This window comes from Odocoileus virginianus, chromosome X (assembly GCF_023699985.2).
Source record: "Odocoileus virginianus isolate 20LAN1187 ecotype Illinois chromosome X, Ovbor_1.2, whole genome shotgun sequence".
NCBI classification, from domain to species: Eukaryota; Metazoa; Chordata; class Mammalia; order Artiodactyla; family Cervidae; genus Odocoileus; species Odocoileus virginianus.
In genome coordinates, this window is record NC_069708.1 from 10,490,780 (window position 1) to 10,506,179 (window position 15,400).

The 15,400-nt window shown below is 39.1% G+C and overlaps 1 protein-coding gene across 1 annotated transcript in view; it reads left to right on the forward strand.

The window, feature by feature from the left end:
* SYTL5 (synaptotagmin like 5) overlaps nt 1-15,400 on the forward strand; it is a 376,311-nt gene that overhangs the window by 60,196 nt on the left and 300,715 nt on the right. Inside the window, exon 4 of the mRNA XM_070461916.1 lies at nt 1,919-2,052. The gene's annotated coding sequence lies outside the window, so the exon portion shown is untranslated. The remainder of the gene's footprint in view (nt 1-1,918; nt 2,053-15,400) is intronic.

Here is a 15,400-nt window from a genome sequence, read left to right on the forward strand (position 1 = left end):
AGAACATACTTGCAAGCCTCGCTATTCTTTGCTTCTCTTATAACAGAAGTAGTAATCTCTCCATCAGTTCTTTGATGTTTCTTTCTTTCTTACTTGGGGCTTCCCTGATAGTTCAATTGGTAAAGAATCCGCCTGCAATGCAGGAGACCTCAGTTTAATTCCTGGGTTGGGAAGATCCCCTAGAGGAGGGAAAATCTACCCACTCTAATATTCTGGCCTGGAGAATTCCATGGACTGCACAGTCCATGGGGTCTCAAAGAGTCTGACACTGACTGAGCGACTTTCACTTTCTTTCTCACTTCATAGACTATGAGAAGACACTGTTTTGAATTCCCCCTTTGTTTTTAATCCCCCTCCATTTAGGGTTTATTGTAACTGCAAAACTGCGCATCTTTCATGTAAGTGTAAACCCTATGAGGGCATGTGTTGAGGCAGTCTGAGCGCAGGTTGGAAAAGAATTTCCAGATGCAGTATTTCCGAAGGGAGTGAGTTTATTAAGAACAAAGAGCAGAGATAAAGTGAGCACTTTGAGAGCAGCAGGCCGACAATTCCTGACAGGCTAGGGAGAGTGGACAATTTCTGTAGGATAATAGCCGATTTTTATAGCCTCAAGACAAAGAAAATTCCTGCTGCATAGTTTGCATTAGTTGATTGCTTGGATGCTATAGGAAAGGGCATCTTTGCTTAATTGGGAGTCAGGAAGCTTGTAAGTGATGATCAAGGGGCTTTTGGCAAAGTTACAAAGGGATTCAGTCAGTTTTGGAGGTGTTCTTGGTTCTGAGTTCTTCTGTGGCCTTGGTGCAAAGTCTCGCACCTGTGGCCTTGCGGGCAGGACATGGACAGTATGGACAAAGAAGGTTGCCTGCCATATAAGTAAACAAAGGATGTTGTGGCCACCAGTCCATCAGTCACTGCCGCCACACCCGACTGTGCACCCTGAGGGGTTTTAGAATAGAAAAAAGAGGATATTGGCCCTGGAGAGTTAAGGTGCATAGCAAAGGAGTAATTTCATTAAGATGCAGACTCTTGCATCTTCCCACACATAGAAAAGCAGTAAATTCATTAACTTGAGACCTTCGATTTTTCTTTAATTAGCAGTAATCTTTTGATGTTCAAATACCTGATTTGCTTTTGTTTTCCAAAAACTCCTGTATATCCAGGCTTCTCTCTTATCTCTTTGGAATAGTCCCTCAGTTATCCGAAAGATTGTATCCCAGGCTTCAGTCCTCCACATGTTGCTGGCCAAAATCTTGGCCTTCTCTACCCACCAAAGCTGAATTAAAAAAAAAAATATGGAGACAGAGTTTGGAGGAAATAAAAAGGTGGCTTTAATTCTTAGCGGCAGAGAGGGGAACACAGTAGGCTCCTCTCAAGAACTGTGCCCCACCCCCGCTCCATGAGGAGTCTAGGGGCTTATATAAGACGAGGGCTTGCAGTCAGGAGTCAGTGATGAGGAACAAAGGTGATAGTATTTTGATTTTTTTCCCCTTGCATTGTTTCAAAGACAGTCATAGATTGGTGTCAGTAACCCAGAAATTGAGTCTGGCAGTTCAGTGACTCTTTGGCCTTCTTTCTGATAAGTAACTACAAGGGGAAGCGTGTTGTAAAGGTAAACACCAGATACGGGATGTATTTAAGCATAGAGTCAAAGGAAAGAATGTGAACTGTAGCTCCTGCAGAGTTAGGGAGCAGAAAAGCAAACTTAGTCACAAACTTAGTCACAGACACGCAGAGTTGAGAGCAGTTAAACTATAAAAACTAGGAATGTTCAGGCCTGCTTACTGTTCTCCTTATCTTCTTTGTACTCAGGAAAAGGAAAGAGAAAACCTCATTCCTTGTTTTTTCTTTTCACTGCAACAAGAATGCTCCAAATAAAATACAATCATAACTTTTGGGTTGTGTTCCCCCTAATTGTCAGCAGTTTTGATGGACAACGAAGGGAGCCAGAGCAGATTTTTCGCCTTCCCCTGAACGCTATGAGAACCCTGAGCCTTGGACCAGCAGAGGACTCTTGTGGCTGTCCACCTCCTCCGAAAGTCCTGGGGAATTTGGGTGAGCCTTTCCTGGTTTTTGAACCTTCTGATTATTGGTTGATGATCCTGAGTTGTATTTGGTGATGTCTAACAGGTGCACACCCCACCACAACATCCCCCAGTTGAAAAAATACTGGAAGAGCCCAGTTGAAAGACATTGGGAGTTGCTCAGTTGAGAAATGCCCAACTGTCTGGACTAGCTAATTAGGTAAGAGGCTGGTCTAACACCTTTCCTAAACAAGGTGCGTCAGAAAGTCAGCTTGGCTTATGTACTTACCGAATCTTATACTTACACCCCAGCTAGGTTTATGTACTTAAAAAAAATATAAGAACTTAATTGGGAATTAAAGGAAATCTCACCTTGAAAATGGCCAAAATGGGGCTTATTTATTGAGTATGCAGTTAAGTTAGAGAAAGTAGGCTTGATTAAAGATCACTTTAGAATTCTGACCTTAAAGAAACAGAAGTCCTTCTGGGGGGAATTTGCATTTCTTTCGCTGTGTCTTTGAGGTGTAAATAGTCTACCTGACTTTCTTAGGCAGTTTTCTGATGTATGTACCTATGTGTATGTGTTTTAAGAGCTTGGTCGCTGCCATCTGGAAGGTACACATATGGTGTACAGTTGATAGCCAGTCAAACAGACTGGGATTCTGAGCAGACTAGTCTGACTGTGCCAACTCTCATGGACTTTTGCCATCTTAACTTTCATTGTGTCAGCCTTTATTTAGACTATTTTCAGGAGGAAATTTTCTAGATGTATAGATGGCATTCTTCACACTTGTGCGGGCACGCCTCTTACATCTTATGACATTCCTGGTGGCTCAGTGGTAAAGAATTTGCTTGCCAGTGCAGGAGACACGGATTCGATTCCTGGGTCAAGAAGATCTCCCGGAGGAGGAAGTGACCAACCACTCCAGTATTCCTGCCTGGAGAATTCCATGGACAAAGGAGCCTGGTGGGCTACAGTTCATAGGGTTACAAAAGTGACTACAACAACTGTTACATCTTACTGCTTTTGTTGCAGAAAGAGGGGCCCCTTCCAGGGCCCGAAACTGGGCTCTTGTCTAACACTCAGAAATGATTTGTCCGAGGAGACACACGTGCTGACAAAGCAAAAGATTTTATTGGGAAAGAGTGCCCAGGTGGAGAGCAATAGGGTAATGGGACCCAGGAGAACTTCTCTGCCACTTGGTCTCAGGTTTTAAAGAAATGGGATTAGTTTCTGGGTTGTTTTTAGCCAATCATTTTGACCCAGAGTCCTTCCTGCTGGTGCACGCCTTGTTCAGCCAAGATGGATGCCAGCGAGAAGGATTCTGGGAGGTAGTCAGACATGTGGTGTCTCCTTTCAACCTTTCCTGAACTCTTCTAGTTGGTGGTGGCTTATTAGTTCCATGTTCCTTATCAGGACCTCCTGTTGTAAAACAACTCATGCAAATAGTTACTATGGTGCCTGGCCAGGGTGGGCAATTTCAGTCAGTGTGCTTCGCCTAACACTTTGAGTCACTGTTAACAAATATATCATTAATGGCAAGACGATGGATCCTTTAAACTGGAGAAACTTGTTATAAATAGCTGTTTTGTTGGCACCAATGAAAAACAGAAATTAGAAAGTCAAAAGAAATATACACAGTGGTTAACCTAAGAACTCCCTTAGTTTTAAACAACCAAAACAAACAAAAAAAAATCAATAAATAACCAAAACAACTGGTTTAGGAAGCCTTATTTGAGGTCTGTGCTTTCCCTTGATGAGTCTAGAGATACTAATAAAAACATTAGGATAATTAATGTTAATTAGGTTGATTAACAGGGAAATAAGAAAAAAAAAACAAACTGAAAGAAAGTCTAGAGGCTTCTTCCCAACAAGGTAGAAATTTTAAAGGGAATCATACCAAGAGGATAAAGAAATCTTTATATGCTTATTTATAATAGAATAAGTAAAACAGACATTAATGAGATAAAAACAAAAATTTTTGATACAATACTGCCTGAGTTTAGATCTCCCCAAAGGACCCCTTATTCATTCTCAACATTAAAGGGCCTCAAGCAAGTCTGATCTATTTATACTGAGAGGGTGACAGGCAGGAAGGCCAGGGGTCTCCAAACGGAGGAAGTAGGCTGCAAGTGTCAGGCGTTTTTATCTCTCTCAAGCGGCAGGAGGAAACAAACTGATGATATATTTTTCCTTCTCCTACAAATTTAAAAGGAGGTTTCCCTTAAAATGTTCTGTTGCCATGACACCTGGTTTCACCTGAAGCTAACTATTCTCAAAACTTGAGTTAACCCATACATTTTTTCTTTTGGAAATGTCTGTCTTAAGCTATGTTAATGTGCTATGCATTTACCCCAGACTCCTTAAATTGCTCCAAATGGCTCAGAAACTACTTGACTGGCCAGTGTGTTACACTCAGATATTGTTCCCCTAATCTATGTAAACGAAACTATTTGTATGGTAATCTGCCCTTCTACAAGATTCAAGTCAATCGTTTTATGGCCTGGGGTGAATTATTTGGTGCCAAGATTATCACAAAATGCAGTTTATGGATGAGGGGCCTGGTGCCATTCTGAGTTTTAAGACATTCCTTTCTTTTCATTAACAGACTACTAGTGACTATATAACATCCAGCTGAAGACTAGCAGGGGGCAACTCTTTCTGCCCCCTTCTGATGCCTATGTCAGAAGCTTTCTCTATCTCCTTTATACTTTAATAAAACTTTATTACACAAAAGCTGTGAGCGATCCAGTCTCATCTCTGGCCCCGGATTGAATTCGTCTCCTCCAGAGGCCAAGAATCCCGGCGTCTTATCGTTCAGCAACAACCTTTAAATACCCCAGTTTAAAAAACAGACATATATATATATATATATACATATATATATATATATATATATATATATATATATTTAAAAGACTACAAGAAAATTACATCTAGATACCTGACCAGCAATTGCTTGGGCCAACAGGCCAATTAATCAAGTTTTCAAGAAAATGAACAAAAGGCCTGTGTCCCTTGGCTCAATTCTCATTGAGGATCCCAAGGTCTTTTATATAAAAATAGATTCAGTGGTCAGGATAACAAGAAAGATTTGTGGACTCCTTGTAAGAACAAGGGCTGTTGATGGGATTCTAATAAAAACAAAACTTAAAATGTATGAAAGTTGATAGAATTGAGATGAAAGCTAATATAAATTGCTATATTTAAATAAGATTTATATAAGATAGTTACATCTCTTTTGCCTAATTATATTGCAGGGTAAACATGTTTCACTGGGGAATGCTTCCTCTGCTTGAAATCATAAATCTGCCCATCAGGAAATATTAATTAAACATACTAAAGGTAATCAGCAAGGTTACCTGAGCCCATACAATATAAAATAAAAACTAAGAGTTAATATTCAGGGACTAATAATTTTTTTTTTTTGCTTCAGGTTTAACCTGTGCACTCAGAGGGCCTCTGCTGAATGCCTTATACAAACTTTTGAAGACATGATATATTGAATCTTAGATGATATATGATATATACATGATATATTGAATCTAGAACATAGAACTCTTGACTTGCAGTTTAGTTGGAAATCTTCTTGCTGATATGAAAGCAAATTAGAGAAAATATAGTTGGGCCAATCAATCTTTTAATACCATTTAGGCAGCAGACTGAATCTTTGGGCAATTAAAAGCAACTGTCTTTGTCTTGCAGATCCCTACAAATCAGAAATATATACATTCCCTTCTCCAGGGGAGCTTCCCAACCCAGGGATCAAACCCAGGTTTCCTGAATTGCAGGTGGATTCTTTACCATCAGAACTACCAGGGAAGCCCAATATAAACACAGCCCACATGTAAAATGTAAATACAGACCTAAGCCTGGGTCTAATTAGATCAGTAGAACCTGAAACCAAAGAGAAAAAAGAGACTTTTAAAACTCAAACCACCGGAAAGGCTTGCTCACCTAAAATCTAATCCACAACTTCTTAAATATTTATTAAGGACAAATATGAATCCTAAAAGTCCTTTCCACAAATAGTAAAGATTTAGTCATCTGAGAAAACAAATGTAACTTATTCCAATTGTTATTTATAAACTAGTAAGCTGGGTGGCTCAGTCGTTAAGAATCCACCTGCAATGTTTGATCCCTGGGTTGGGAAGATCCCCTGGAGGAGGGCGTGGCAACACATTCCAGTCCTCTTGCCTGGAGAATCCCATGGACAGAGGAGCCTAGTGGGCTGTACAGCCCATAGGGTCACAAAGAGTCAGACTGGAATGAAGCGACTGAACATGCACGAAAGTTTTTATTGTAGTACCTGATTCTTAACTAAACCATAAAGTGAAGCTTTGAGATCTCTAGATTTGTCTGTATATGTCTGTGTGTACGTTATATATGTGAGATTTCTCTACCTCTAGAAAATATTATCAAAATTAAATTTATAAATGTGCTCTGTTTGATTGACTTAAAAGTAAACACTTACAGATTAAGTATTTCTAGATATAAAAGAAACTGACCAAGATGAGTTTCAAGTTCATGTGATCTAGGAAATATTCAGTATTAGCTAATATCAGGTATTAAAGCTAACTTAAGCTTGTTGGATTGACCAGTACAGATATCTCTTGTTTTTATTGTACCTAGGTTTACTTAAGGTCAGTAAATTCATGTTATTTCTTTTGCAGAGTGTCAGCAAGCAAAATTAACTTGGTATGATGATATTTTCATAAGTTATAAAATATAGGTAAATGATATAAGAGTTTTCAGGAAGAAATATGTTTAATTTCTCTAGATTTTTGGTAGCCTGCAGCTTTATTTTTATTAAGTTAAATAATGGGAGTTTATTGAATATCTAGGTCATTTCAAATAAGATAAAATATTAGAACATTAATTGCTAAACATGTCTAAAATGAATTACTTTTGTCTCCTTATGAGAAGGAAGCTAAAGATGCTTGGGTTTGTTAGACATATGTCTTAAACCATGTTGAGGAAAGAAATTATGCTATGAGAAGAGTTATGTTTCTAAAGGTTATAGGATAATGCAATCAGGAAACAAGTATAGTATGATAAACAAGTTAATATTACAAACAGTTTACAACAACTTGCTGCTTTTGGTTTTTACTAGAGATTAAGATTTTTAAGGATTAAAATTATAATATGTAATTAAATCTACTAAATATAATAAGGGAAATATTTCAGTATGCATGGAAGATAGAACGTGTGTTTTCAGCAAAAGAAGGTATGAGGAATTAAAATAGATTCTGTTCAGGGAAAAAAATAAAAAAATATATATTCTGTTAAGGGGAAAGAGTGATTTTGCTCTAGAGCTTGCTGTTTCTGGATGGAAGAATAAGGGACAAATAGGAACATAGAAGGCTGTGGAAAGTATTTAAAAAGGCAGCCCTGGAAAAGGAGTTTCATGAATGGTTGGGCTGAGATTGGATTAAATTTAACTAGTTAAATGGATTTTGTTATTAAGAGTAGGCTGATGCAGGACTGAATTTGGTTCCTCTCTCAAAATAACAAAATTTTCTTGGAATACTGCTTTTGGTAACAGGTTGTGTGACTTTCTTTGCCTTTAAGTGATTTGTATTTGCTTTTGAAATCTTTTGTCACTTTAGTTAAGTGAATGAGTACTGTTTCACAATAGAATCTGTGATTCTATTTGACCAAGTGCTTTGTGTTGGTCCTTTAATGGACCGGAACCTGGAGGTCCGGAGTCGACGATGAGAAAGTGAAAGAAGGAAAGAGGCTAATATTCCCTGGGTTACGCAGCCGGTTTTCACGTTCCAGGGAATCAGCCAGAAATAGAGATGGAGAGAGATGGAGAGAGATGGAGAGAGATGGAGAGAGATGGAGAGAGATGGAGAGAGAGAGAGAGAGAGAGAGAGAGAGAGAGAAAGAGAAAGACACGGGGACCCAAGCTCTGATGGAGCAAAGGTGTTTTAATCAACATGGTGTGTGCATATATACTGTCTTACAAGATATTCTCAGCAAAAATAAAGATTAAAATTCCAGACTTACAAAACATAAGGCGATCCCTATTAAAGAGAGAGTGTTGTAAACAATCACTTTTACCGTATGGTTCATAAGAAGGAAGAGGGTACTTATCACCGTATTGAAAAACTAACGAAAGAAATGCCTGGATTCCTCAGCCCTGGAGAGGCTTGCCTCTCCTATTCAGGAATTAAGAAGGAACAGAGGATTCATGACAGATCCAAAACAGCACATAGGAATCCTCCTGTTAAATGCTTCCTGACAGCTTTGAATCTTTTTGATATTTTAAAATATTAATTTATTTATTTGACTGCATCTAGTCTTTAGTTGCCACATGTGGGATCTAGTTCCCCAATCAGGGATTGAACCCCGGCCCACTGCATTGGGGGCTCAGAGTCTTGGCCACTGGATGACTGTGGAAGTCCCTTCTTTTTGATATTTTTAACAGACTTCCCAAATATAAAATTTTAACTGAAATTCTTTTGACACCTCAAAGAAACCTTGAGGCATCTCCAAGAGGAACGTTAAACTAATTAGGCTTATTTGGTATGCTAATACTAGAGAAGCATTGTCAGGTAATTGGAGATAAACCTTCTTAGGTTATATTTTGTATGGGAAAATAATATAGATATTCCAAAATTTATATGGAATTCCTGGGAGTCTAATATGATATTTATAACTCTATGACTTTTTTCTGAAATATACTGGCTTTTAATCTTTGTTTTACAGAAAACCTATTCTCTTATGCTAACTATGACCTACAATAAGTTGATAAAGCACACCTTTTGTAAACAAAGACAAAACATTAATTTTTTTCTGTCTCCCTGATCCCTCCAGAACTTGGCTTCTCCAACTGGCTCCCCTATGGACTTGATGGCTTATTGTAACTAGACTACAGCTAGTTATACTAATCTTAGTTCTAATTTGTTCTCTCCTGTTATTTTCAAATCATTTATGCCTGATGCCTCTCTCTACTATGATTTTATTAATATTACTAGATGTATTCCTTATATATCTAGTACTTGCAATCTTGGCTGTTTTATAAGATGGTTGTCTCTTTTTTTTTAGCCAAATGTGTAGCCAGGGTCTCCAGCAAAATTAATGATGGTTAAACATCTTGAGGCAATCAGTTTTATGTGTGTGTGTGTGTGTGTGTGTGTGTGTGTATCCATTTCCTTGGAGGAGGAAATGGCAACCCACTCCAGTATTCTTGCCTGAAAAATCTCATGGACAGAGGAGCCTGGTAGGCTACATTCCAAAGGGTTGCAAAGAGTTGGACGCAGCTGAGCAACTAAGCATGCAGAGTATGCATATTCTACATAAAATAATTGTAATAATGCAACTCTTTATGTGAGAAGAAGAAACAAGGGAAGACATTTCCTAGATCGTAACAGACCAGTTAGGCAATTCAGATAATTTTAGGTTATCAATAGGACCTGATCCAAAAATTAGCACATTGAGTGGCCTATCAACAAAATCTTTGCGTGGTCTAGGAAGGATACTTACTAGTGCCATGGGATAAAGTTGGTCATGAAATGCCTCCCAAATGTTGGTTAAATTTATGAGCAAGAGGAGGCACTGTAGACCAACAATGTTGCCTTGTCATATCAGTAAACAAAGGATGCTGAAGCGTTGAAGCCTTCAAGCCTTTAGTCACTGCATCCAACCCCCAATGGTGTACTCTGAGGGGATTCAGGATGAAGAAAAAGAGGGTACTGGCTCTGGGATAGCTAAGGTACATATCAAAGGAATCATTTCATTAAGCCCAAACTCTTGCATCTTCCCATACATAGAAAAGCACCAAATTCATCAACTTGACATGTCTGGTTTTTAATTAGCAGTAATTTTTTGATGTTTGATTTTTGGCTTTTGTTTCTTTTCAAAAACTCCTATACATCGTGGCTCCTCCCTTATCTCTTAAGAGCAGTCCCTCAGAGCTACCTGAGAGGCTGTATCCCAAGCTGAAGTTCTCAGTACAGTAAGTCCTCTAATCCAAATGAGTTTGTTCCAAGAGCATGTTCGTAAGTCTAATTTGTTCAAAAGTCCGACAAAGTTAGCCTAAGTCCCAACTAATATAATCAGTTGTTATTTGTGTGAGAATTTTATAATACTTCTCACACAGATAACGTATTAAAAAACAAACACAAAAAGAAGATATTTTCAAGACAATACCTTGAAAAGTACAGTAGTAGATTACGACAGCTGGCATACAGGGGCTGGCATTGAGTGAACAGGTGAGAACACTTACTGACTGGAGGAGGGAGAGGAGGCGGGAGATGATAGAGCTGAAGGATCATCAATAGGAGATGGAGTGAACGTGAAAGTTGCTCAGTCCTGTCTGACTCTTTGCAATCCTATGGACTGTAGTCCATGGAATTCTCCAGGCCAGAATATTGGAGTGGGTAGCCTTTCCCCTCTCCAGGGGATCTTTCCAACCCAGGGATTGAACTCAGGTCTCCTACATTGCAGGAGGATTCTTTACGAACTGAACCACAAGGGACGCCCAGGAGATGGAGGGCAAGCTGCAGTTTCACTCATGCCTGACATTGATGGCACAGGTTCTAGTTTCTTGCTGGATTCAATTCTATCTACCCTCTAAAAGAAAAATGACGCATGTGACAATGTATGCCAGATGGGTGAACTATTACTACTTACGTGATTGGACTTGCAAACACACATTTATATCTTTGAAAGTTTCCAACCTGAAAATTCATATGTAGGGGATTTATTGTAATGCCCCAAATAAAACATAATTCTCAACTTTATGTTGTGTATTTTTTTTTCAGTTTTTTTCCTTCAAAGGCAAGGAAACATTTGCCACTGTATTTCTAGAGCCAAGATCAGTAGTATTATGGAGAGTAGTAGTATGGAACCCAGAGTGTTTTATCATTCAATTTCAATAATTCTGTTACTTATGAAATCTCCTACTGATAGGTAGTCTTCCATCAACAAAGCAGTAGTGCTATTGAAATACTTATCTATAGTTGATTGTTTACTTTTACATCAACACAGTCTCTGACTCGAACTAGTTGTCAAGTTTATGACATTTATACTGTACTATGCTACCAGTGTGTGAATTTCCCAGTGAGTTATTTATCAGAAAGTTAAGTAGTAAAACTCAATGTGAAATGAGGGAGCTGCATAAGAAACTGTTTTGATAAAATTATATTTATTCAACTTATTGGAGCATTACATAGTATCTTAGATATCAGTGACATGGTTGAACAAAGCACACTTTCCTCAAAAGAAAAGCATTCAGCCATTTACATAGAAAATGAAGATACAAAAGGTCAACTTCAAAACAGAGAATGTCATCTCTTTTTTAAAAATTCAATTTATGGAGAAGGAAATGGCAACCCACTCCAGTATTCTTGCCTGGAAAAGTCCATGGACAGAGGAGCCTGGCGGGCTGAAGTCCATGGGATTACATGACTGAGCATGTATGCACGAGGGTGGAGGGAGATGGGTTGGTAGCAATAAAGTGGTAGAACTAAAAACAAAAAAATGCAATTTAAGGCCTATCCCTTAAAGGTTATAAGTGAGGTCCAAATAAAATGAATTATTCACTCCTAGCTATCACATATCACACTGTGAATCTCTCTTGAAGAGCAGTGAAAGGAAAAAGCAGTATAAAATCTGTCTCTTTGTCACCTTTTATCTAAGTAGACTAAAACAAATTTTGGTGTTATGTCTTTCCCCAGTAGACTGACTTTTTTTAAATCTTTGAAATAAAATTAAATACAGATTTTTATTTTAAACAATATTTCACCAAATGTTTGTTGATGGCCTGTTACAGTCTAATAGTAGTCTGGAGTTTTGAGGCTCGTGGGAGGAAGGGAATGTGACACGTTAGCTGAGCTCAGTCTTAGAAGAAAGGCAGATATTAACTGGGTTAAGAAAGGTAAAAATGCCAGGAAGAAGAAACAGAATGTTCAAAAGCATGGAAGCATGAAAGATTACAATGCATGTGGGAAACTATAAATGTTTCCATTTGAATAGAAACAGGATACATGTTGAGATATAAAAATCAAAGTCCTTAATATCTAAAGAGTGGTTAGATCACCCAGGAGGAATATGCAGAATGAGGAGGAAAAAAGGGGCACAGAGGTTGAAATACTAGAAAACACTTACATCCAAGGGATGGGCAGCAGAAGTGTGCCCCCAGAAGACAGAAAGAATAATTATGAAAGAAGTGAAATCACACACACAGAGACACACAAATCCAAAGTAGAAGAGTAAATAAATTGCACTAATGACAAATTTTTTTACCCCTCCTGGTGTCTACTCCTGTTATTATGTACATTTTCAGTGTTTTCCTTCTCTGACTCCAAGCTTGGTCACATGACATGTTTTAGCCAGTGGAATGTCAACAGATGTGACACAGAGATTTGAAATGAAGCTTATACAAGTTAGCCTATACTCTTGTACCTCTGCCATGAGAAGGACTAGTCTGTATAGCTCACTGGTCATAGCAGAAGGAGAGACCAGCTTAGATCAAACAGCCCCCAACTGATTCACAGACTTGTGTTAAAATAACCAATGATTATTTAATATTTATTATTTATTTGACTGTGCCAGATCTTAGCTGTGGCATACAGCATCTTTGATCTGTGTTACAGCATGCAGGATCTTTCGTTGTCTTTAGCTGTGGCATGTGGGATCTAGTTTCCCGAATAGGAACTGAGTCCAGGCCCCCTGCATGGGAAGGTCAGAGTCTTAACCCCTGGACCAACATGGAAGTTCCACCAATGGTCTTTAAGTCACTGAGTTTGGGGTAGAGTGTTATGTAGCAACAGCTGACTAATGCATAAAGTTTCAAAGAAAGAGTGAGCACTGGCATGGAATGTCAGAGAAAGAAAGTAAGGATCGAACATAGTACACTGAATTATGCAATTAGGAGAATTCTGTTTACCTTAATCAGAGCAGCTTCAATGAAGCGATGGGTTCAGACCCACAACTGCAGAGGATTTAAAGAGTGTAAGGATATATTCAGCCTACCATGTAATGGAAACAGACTGGGAATGTAGTGGGGGGAGATAGACGGCAATAGCCAGCTGATATTGGTGAAGGAAAAGGTGAAAATTGTAGAGATCTTTTCTATGCTTAGGAGACAGAACCAGCAAAGAGGGAGGAGTCAAAAATACAGAAGAAAGGACTTATGCAGAGTGATCCTTGAGCAAGTGGAAGGAGATGACCACCTAGAGCAAAGGAAGAGAAAATCATGTTGGTTAGAAGAAGGGATACTTCTCCACTGAGCTAGAAAGATAGAAATTAGGATTGGGGGACTTCCCTCGTGGTCCAGTGGTTAAGACTCTATGCTCCCAATGCAGGAAGCCTGGGTTAGATCCCTGGTTGGGGAATTAGATCCCACATGCTGCAACTAAGACCCTATGAAGGCAGAAAAAAATTTTTTTAGAAAGAAGTAGGATGGAATAAAGATACATTTCCAGAAAAGAAGTGAGAGGAGAAAGAAAAGTGAAACAGGGAGTCCCAATATTATGACCTCTATATAAAGTGCAAAAGGATATTAGTCAGGAAACGTCACAAAGTCACACAGGAAAGAGCAATAAAGTGATAAACATTAATTATGGCTAGTACGTGAAGAGAGGGGAGACTTACTCCAATATTGAGTAAAGCTCAGGATGATTTACCAACTAACCCTGCAGTGGTATGACTTGTATGATTTTTCTAGATAGGTTTTGTAATTCAGGTCTAGGAGTAGGCAGACAGTTGGAGGGATTCTTGCATGAAGTGTTGCAGGGTAGTGTGATAGAAGAGATGTATTAAATACATTAGGACCAAATAGGGAAGCGAGTTGTAACAGTCCAACTGTACTAAACAGCCATGAGCTACAGAAAACCTTACTGTACGGAATAGCTTAAATAAGTAATAAGTTACTTTCCTCATACAATGAGAATCCTGAAGAAGGGACTAGGTCTGTGTTGTAATTCTGTAGTATTATCATTGTAACATCAGTGTATCATCTTCTTCATCCTTGCCATATAGCTTTGATCTTTGTGGTTGCCATATGGCTGCCAAACAAGCACATGAGCACATCTGAGTTCCAGGCAAGAAGGCAGAAGATGTAGTCAGGGGCTTTCTCTTAATAAGATTCTCTTTGGGAAGGAAATCCTTCCACTGGGACTTCCCCTAACCTCTTTGGACAGAATTGTGTCACACTACACCCCTTGTTGCAAAGGAGACCAAAATTTCAAGATTTTCATCTTCCAGCCTCTATTTACACAGGCGTTTGCAGGAAGAAAGGTCTGATATTGGGGTTAAGTGAGCCAATGTATAGTGTCTGCAATAGTAGTGAGATCAAGAGAGAGCTGGCATATTGCAAGAAAACAGAGGAACCAGAGATAGAAATTTCCAATAAATCAGATGTGGTAAGAAATGGGAGGAAGCTAAAGGATATTGGAGGTTAAAAATTCTGGGGTGAAGCAGTTCAGATAGTGAGAGATGATTGTTGAAGAGCCATGAGGGTAAAGGTTCTTGGACTTGAAAAGGTAAAACAAAACAAAACATCAGGCTAGAGAGACCCTTCTACATGGATGTTGACATTTCTCAGAATGATGGAGGGGTTTGGGATTTCAGCAAAGTAAAACGTTAGTATTGCTAATAAAATAGCATCCTTTTCTGTGTATTACATCAGTGATGAAGACAATTGTTGCCCATGTTTGAAACCTGAAAGAAGAAATGACTGGGTTGGCCAAAAAGTTCCTTTGAATTTTTCTCTGAATGAACCTTCTGGCCAAACCAATAGGATAACTTCAAAGAAAATCAGACAGCAGAGCCAAAAGAAACTTAATATTCATTGACTGTTCAATTAGCTGTTGCTAAAAGTAGTACCTTAAAACAATAACCATCTATAATTTTTCAGAAGTCTATTGATTGGCTAGGTGCTCTGGGTTTTGTTGATTTGAGCTGGGTTCAGCTAATTTCCGGAGAAGGTAATGGCACCCCACTCCAGTACTCTTGCCTGGAAAATCCCATGGACGGAGGAGCCTGGTAGGCTATAGTCCATGGGGTCGTGAAGAGTCAGACACGACTGAGCGACTTCACTTTCACTTTTCACTTTCATGCATTGGAGAAGGAAATGGCAACCCACTCCAGTGTTCTTGCCTGGAGAATCCCAGGGACGCGGGGAGCCTGGTGGGCTGCCGTCTATGGGGTCGCACAGAGTCGGACACAACTGAAGCAACTTAGCAGCAGCAGCTAATTTCAGGGCTCAACTTATTTCAGGCTTCCCAGGTGGTACAGTGGTAAAGAATCCACCTGCTAATGCAGGAGACACAGGAGGCACAGGTTCAATCCCTGGGTTGAGAAGATCCACTGGAATAGGGAGTGGCAACCCACTCCAGTATGCTTGCCTGGAAAATTCCATGGACAG